Here is a 7,366-nt window from a genome sequence, read left to right as displayed (position 1 = left end):
TGTTCGGGGTAAGTAACTCTTCTAATCTTGGAGTTGAGGGTATGAATCCTGAATATATGTATTATGTTAATTTTTGGGAGGTGACGCACATGCTAGGTGACAAACGTGTGGGCGTGCACTATAAAAATTGTGACGTAATTGTTTCCGTAAAATTTTGTAGTTAAATAATCTTGACATTTTCTATGTAGTTTTATGTGTTGAAATAATTGAGCTGAGAATCATATTAAAAATCATGTTGAGGCTATGTGGCAGTATTATTGGGATCCACAGAGGTCGTATTGTTGTGAATTATTTATTTTAAATTGAAAATTCATGCTCAGTCATATTCATGTCATTACATATCATATCTCAATCTCTGTTGTTATTCGTTGATACATCATATCATCATTTTCAGGCTATTTTCATGACATTGTGAGCCTATGAGCCCGAGAGACTGGAGAGATTGATGACTGAGTGAGGTCGAGGGCCTGATTGTGAGGATAATTATGGGATCGGGCTGCATGCCGCAGCAGGCCATATTGGCTTTATATACTTTATTATTATGGGATCGGGTTGCACGCCGCAACAGGCCAGATTGGCTTATTATAGCACGTGAGTTGTCCGTGCGGATCCAGATATTGATACTATAGCACGTGAATTGTTTGTGCGAATCCAGTTATTGATGTTATGGCACGTAAATTGTCCGTGCAACACGTGAGTTGATCGTGCGGATTATAGCGCTTGGGCTGTAGGAGCCCCTCCGGAGTCTGCACACCCCCAGTGAGCACAGTCGACTATAAACAGGGATCGGGCTACACACCGCAGCGGGTATTGTACAGCGCTGAGTGATTGTGTGTGCTGAGCATAGTGAGAGAGAATGTGAGACAGTGAGATTGAGTACTCTGAGAGTGTGAATACATGAATAAATCTCTGAGATACATTGTATTAATATGCACACATGACATACAGGCATAGAGATATATTTTTCTCATGTTGTACGGTATCACATCATTCATGATTTCTCACGCATTTTGACAAATGGACATAATGATGAATTTGTTTCACACTGGTTATCTGGAAAGAAAATGAAACATCTTATTTATTATTGAAAGGATTTTGGGAAAAATTATTATTTTCAAACTTATTCATATTTTTGACAACTCCAGTAAACGATTTGGGTTTTCATTGATGTACTTGAAAGGCAAAACTAGTTTCAGAAATCATGTTTATGTAATATGACATATTTGGTCGCATTATCTTTAGATATAGAAAATAATGGAAGCACTACTAGCAATGTTGATGTATAGTTGTAACTTGAGTTGTAAGTTTAATACTTTATTTGTTTGGTGATATATTTTTGTAGTTTTGTTCTTTTATCATCAAAAAATTATATTCTAATTTTGATTTTATTTTCTTTCTTAGGTTCAAGTTCAATCATGTCCCGTGCTTCTAAAGTGCACTAAGTGCACTAACATATTTGAGAACACTTTGAGGTGATAGAAGATAATGGAAAAGTTCGCAAAGTAGAGTGCTTACACTGTGGTTGAGACTATAATGTTCATCCAAAGAGGGATGACACATATAATTTAAGAAAGCATATAGGGGTTGTCTTGAGCGTTTTTCAAAAATTCATATTTAAGTTAATTTGAGACAATTTGTGTTATTTTGATTTTGAATTTGTTAAGACTTATTTAAGTTTAATGGGTTAGATACTTAGACTTATGGGCCAGTGTTCTCATGTTGATGTTGCTGCTACTTGTTAGTTACACTTTAGCTTTATGTTTGGCAAAATGGAAATAGGTTATATAGCTTTATGTTTGGCAGAATAACAGTAGGTGTGCATAATGTTGCTGTTGTAAGCATGTGACACTTTAGTTGTCATTTGTACAAAATACATAAGTTACCACCTGAATTAAGTAACCAAATCCCTCTTACACATTTTGTGCGGAGGAAAATCACCTAAACACTCCTCTATCTTCTTCCTAACCTCAGTCAGTCATTTTCCATGGTAATTTCAAATGCATCTTCCTCCCAGCAACAATAAACACTGAAGAAATTAGGGTGGCACTTTGATTAAGAAAGAGAACCAGTTAAAGAATTTTATCATTTGTCATCTTAATAATCGGAATTGGTCGGAATTGAAGCCGAAAATACTTAACTTTAAGCCGTCGGTACTCCAGCCTATGTTGCCTCCTCCATAGACCAATATAATCCTTGACACCTTCCACAGGACAAACTCCAAATCAACCCCAAATTTAAAATTTAAAAAAAAAAAAAGAATGAAGAAGAAGAAGAAAAAAAAACAAACTAGAAAATTCATTCTTCTATGGTGGAAGGTACCAGCGTGAAAGCAAGCAAGAAAGAGAGAATTAAATGGGTCACTTGTGTGGTAAAGGAGGATATGGATAAGATAAGGAGGGAGGGTAGTGGCAGGGACGAAGGGGGAGGGTAGCGGCAAGGACGAAATGGGAGGGAAGGGTTTAGATACTTTTTTCTTCTATTTATTTAAAAGAAAAATAAGGAAAAAAAATATTTGGACTAAATAATTATCTTTAACACGCTCAGTTACATGTGTAAGGTTATTTTCGTCCACCAAAAGTATATACCACGTATTTGAGGCATAATTTGGATGGTAATTTATGTATTTTGCCTTGTTACTAGTGTAAACTTAATTCTTTTTGGTAGGTTTATGCCCTCTCGATTTTTGTTGCATCTGTGTAAACTTGAATTCTGCTGCTGGCCTGCTGCTCGTTAGATTCTGACACTGGGCTACTGCACGTTACTACTAGTTGCTCATATTTCCCAGTTCCTTATCAAACTTTTGGCCTTCTTGCTTAGTGTATTGACCTTTGGGTTTAGGTGTGGCAAATATACTCTACGAGATTTTGCAGAACTTAATTTTGGATGAAGAATCCGATATTCATGGTGCATGTAAAGGTTCACTAAGAGCTCATAACATGACACCAATAGAAGTGTTAGTATGCAATAATACCAAGGAAAAGATTAAAGTCAGTCTCGCTTCATAGACTTCATTTGTTTTATTTAAGATACAACTAAATCTATATATACATCAGAATATTAAAATGTGTATTAAGATTAAGACATCTGAACTGAATAGACATAATATTAAGATAGATTTTATGATCTGAATACTAAATGATTAAGACTTTTTGTTTTTTAAATTTGAATATATAAAACTTATCTTTATTTAGAAATTAATAAATATAAACACAAATTACTAATTTTATATATATATATATATATATATATATATATATATATATATATATATATATATAGTAATTTCGGAAATGATGATTAACGGTGGTGCTTGTGAATACTGACTAGAGGCAGTGGTTGGTGGTGGTTTTAGTTGATGGTGGTGGTTCTGGGTAGTAGATAGTGGTGATTGGTAGCGATAGCGATTATGGTTGAGGATGTTGGTGGTTGGTAGTGATAGTTAATAATGGTGGATGATGGTGGTGGTTGTGATTGAGGAAGGTGATGGTGGATAGTGGTAGTTTATAAAGGTGGGCGTTGCAGGCTATAGCAGACTACTATAATTAGGATGGGGTGATAGTTAATAATGCAGACTACTATAATTATTTTGTAATAGCCCATCAATGCTTGTGATCCCCTTCCTAGTTCCTCGTCCTCCACCTCCCACCTGCTAGCTTAGCAGTGTTAGCACAACATGACTGTCCACTCTCCATTTATATCATCTATCCATGTTTGTAAATGATTTCCTTTTAAAAGGAACAATTCCGTTAATGTATCAAACGAAAATCGTATCAAATCAAAATAAGAAATATCGAACCATAACAAACCACTTTGGTACAATATTTGATATACACAATTGATAAACCGAATATTAATATAACAAATCAAAGCTCTTAAATATCAAACCTAAATACCGAATGCCGGCCTCTAAAGGTGATATATAGATCAATGAAAAGTTTCAAACGCAAATTACTCATTAAAATCATGAGATTACTCATCTGCTCATAAAATCAAAGAAAAACTTTGAGTCTAAGTAGTAGTAAAAAGTCAAAGATGATAAGCGATCAGAACCTGTCGAGATTTCACTGTTAACATCGCACAAATTAGTCAGTGGATTGACAGACTAATGAATTCTATCGTCAAATCGCTCTCTTTCTTTCCCATGAAAAGAGTAAAAAGGACCTCAAAAGCAACAAGAGGAAAATATAAAACTGGTTAAAAAGTGAAGACTTCAGAACTTCGTAGAGAGTTGTGTCTATGGTACACATTTCAAATTTCAAGTGAAGGCCTCAGAACTTCGCAGCATCCAAAAAGTAAATACTTAAGAAACATGAGAACTCATTGAATTAAAACCAAAACTAAAACAAAGCAATTTAAAGGAAATTTAATGGGGACTCAGTTTATGGGTGGTGATATATCAGGATGGTCGGCAAGGTGGATTTACACCATTACGACGAACGAGACCAATCTGAAAAGTAGTCGTCATTGTCCTCATAACACTTTTAAATCTCAAAATAATCAAAAGCAATTTATAACGAAAACAATTGGAGAGTCATCAGATAGGAGCGAAAGACTAAAGTAGTTTTATAATCACAAATAACTTCATGTGAACTATGCTACTAGTCATCATTTGACCCACTACTGCATACACAGAAGAAGCAATTATCAATTATTGAATTAAAAGTAGAGAAAAACTATATAAAATTTTGATAAAAGGGCAGCCTCAGAAGGAAGGCAGTAGTATAGTCGTAATCATGATTTTCTCATTATCGCAAAACAACTACATCATCATCGGCAAAAACTGAAACCAAAACTTAGAAAAAGATAAAAGAAACAAATAATTTTCTCTGAAAATCAAAGGGAAAGAATGTGAAGGATTTAAAGAGACATAAAACGGCCTCATAGAGAAGATTAGAGTATTCAACATGAGAAAAATTCAGACATATGCTTGTCTATTAAATAAATCTAATCATTGGCCAAACACCTAGCAAATACAACAGACGAAAAAACAGAAAAAAGAAAAGAAATAGAAGTTTGCGTCGAAGCTATATAGAAGAACGGGAAAAGCTTACTAATTGAAGATCGGAGGGAGGCCTATAAAAACAAAAGCAGTCAGAAAATTGAATCTGCGTAAAAACTACGGGAATGAAGGAGCTTATATAAAGAGGAGAAATAAAGGCTAGGGTTTTACGAGCGCCCTTAGAGGAGAGCCCTCAGCCCAGCAGCCTCCTTTCAAATTTTAGCCCAATTTTGAATGGAAACCCCGGCCCATTAATAAAAGGAAAACTTTCATAACTACAACTTTAGTCTTTATATAAAGAAGGAATCTTTACACAAATAGCCGGCCATAATTATTATTTTATATTTTCTAGCCATATACATAGTTTATACATTAATTATACACATGTAATACATAAATTATGCATAGATTATATCTCCACGGGCTAGTTTTGATTTAAGTGGTTGGGTGGGCGGCTATTTGGGTTAATTCTTCTATAAAGAACATCATGTTATAAATAAAGACTGTAAAGTAAAGACAAGTATAGAGAGAAACTGATATTTTATTCAAACTTCAAACTTATGTTCATAATGAACTGCAAAACTCATCTATTTATAAAAGAAAGAAAGCAGTTACGAGGCTTTTCAGGAAGCAGCTGCAAGGCTTTTCTTTAGCTGCTTGTAAGCTGTCTGCATGAGCTGCTTGCAACCTGCCTGTTTAATAAGAAGCTGTTGCAAATCATTTCATTGAGTTGCTTGCAACCTGCCTGTATCAGCTGCTTGTAAGTTGTCTGCATGAGCTGCTTGCAACCTGCCTGTTTAATAAGAAGCTGATGCAAATCATTTCATTGAGTTTCTTGCAACCTGTCTGCATCAGCTGTTTGTAGATAAATTTCAACAGAGTACTAAATGAAAAATCTTCTTCAGGAAGATTATCTATAGCGGAGTAATGAATGGACATCCACATTATAATACTTTCATAACACTCCCTATTGGATGTTCATTAAAAGACAATGTGCCTCGTTAAAACCTTACTAGGAAAAACTCAGTGGGAAAAATCCTAGTAAAGGAAAAAGAGTACACATATTTAGTAATACGCATTTTTAGATGCCTCATTAAAAATCTTACAAGAAAAACCCTATGGGAAAAAGCTTAGTAAGGAAAAAAGAGTACATCGCGTATTTCACTACCCCTGATGAAAACCTTGTTTCAAATATTTGAGTCTTCGCATTCCAATCTTGTATACCATATTCTCAAAAGTTGAAGTTGGCAAAGATTTAGTGAACAAATCTGCTGGATTGTCACTTGAACGAATTTGTTACACATCGATGTCACCATTTTTCTGAAGATCATGTGTGTAGAATAATTTTGGTGAAATGTGCTCGTTCTATCTTCTTTTATATATTCTCCCTTTAATTGGGCTATGCATGCAGCATTGTCTTCGTATAAAATTGTGGATCTTTTATCACATTCCAAACCATATTTTTCTTGAATAAAATGAATCACTGATCTCAACCATACGCATTCCCTACTTGCTTCATCGCCCTTCTCCGGCGCATCAGAATCGTCACTATGAGTTGCCCAGGTGCCACCGGGTCTTTCCTGATGGTCACTTTGTCTGCCTGAAACTTTGCTTTTTTCTTCACCATGCCATCCGCATTTGGGTTCTCATGCACCCTTGCTTCCTGGCACAATCTAGTGACCAGAGAGGGGAAAAGGAACCCATACCTCTTCTGTGGTGAACGGACGAACGTCTCAGACTGAATAATCTTGGCCACATCAAAATCGTGGCCATTCACGAAGCACCAGATCAAGGCAGCTCTCGGACCATTTACCTCTGTGGTGTTGTGGGACGGCAGCAAGCGACTGTTGATGATGTCCAACCAGCACTTTCCTTCAAAAGTGAGTGAGGCAGAGTGTAGCTTCGATCCCGGCACAACCCATACTACCTCTTTGTCTGGTGCACATATAGTTCTGAAAAACCTGTTCCATGTGATGGGTTCTCGCTTGTAAGTATCATAGAAATCCTCCTCCCCATTGAATACAAGCAATCGATACACTCTGCTGATGGCTTCTATCGAAGCATCCACCCTCGTGTGTCGCACAGTGCATATTCTATCCTCATGTTCAGGGCAGTTGGCATAGAACTCCCGGACAAGCATCAAGTTACCCTCCTCTGGCTCTTTGAAAAAGTTATCCAACCTGTACCTGATCAACTCCCGATACATATTAAGGCACTCATCCTGGAGGGACGCCCTGTCAATACCCCTTTCTGGTACAGGTTTTTTAGTGGCCTTCAAACTGAAACGGTCTTGGATAGCTCTGGAGACAAACCTGGTACAATTAAACTGAGCTGTACTGATCGGTGTCCGTGCCCGGGATGAACCTC

The 7,366-nt window shown here is 36.3% G+C and overlaps 4 non-coding genes across 4 annotated transcripts; all 4 read right to left on the bottom strand.

Moving 5' to 3' along the window:
* Positions 1–4,039: 4,039 nt before the first annotated feature.
* On the bottom strand, positions 4,040–4,127 carry LOC142164498 (small nucleolar RNA snoR14). The gene has a single exon (XR_012695264.1). It is a non-coding gene; the product is annotated as a small nucleolar RNA snoR14 (small nucleolar RNA).
* A 243-nt stretch (positions 4,128–4,370) lies between these two features.
* LOC142164488 (small nucleolar RNA Z43) lies at positions 4,371–4,470 on the bottom strand. Its single transcript, XR_012695255.1, has one exon. It is a non-coding gene; the product is annotated as a small nucleolar RNA Z43 (small nucleolar RNA).
* A 56-nt stretch (positions 4,471–4,526) lies between these two features.
* Positions 4,527–4,618, bottom strand: LOC142164487 (small nucleolar RNA snR60/Z15/Z230/Z193/J17). Its single transcript, XR_012695254.1, has one exon. It is a non-coding gene; the product is annotated as a small nucleolar RNA snR60/Z15/Z230/Z193/J17 (small nucleolar RNA).
* Positions 4,619–4,698: 80 nt separating this feature from the next.
* Positions 4,699–4,776, bottom strand: LOC142164494 (small nucleolar RNA U83). The gene has a single exon (XR_012695260.1). It is a non-coding gene; the product is annotated as a small nucleolar RNA U83 (small nucleolar RNA).
* Positions 4,777–7,366: the final 2,590 nt, after the last annotated feature.

The sequence above is a fragment of the Nicotiana tabacum genome, chromosome 9 (assembly GCF_000715075.1).
Source record: "Nicotiana tabacum cultivar K326 chromosome 9, ASM71507v2, whole genome shotgun sequence".
NCBI classification, from domain to species: domain Eukaryota; kingdom Viridiplantae; phylum Streptophyta; class Magnoliopsida; order Solanales; family Solanaceae; genus Nicotiana; species Nicotiana tabacum.
The sequence above is the reverse complement of the archived record's forward strand: the minus strand, read 5'-3'. Positions and strand labels throughout refer to the sequence as shown.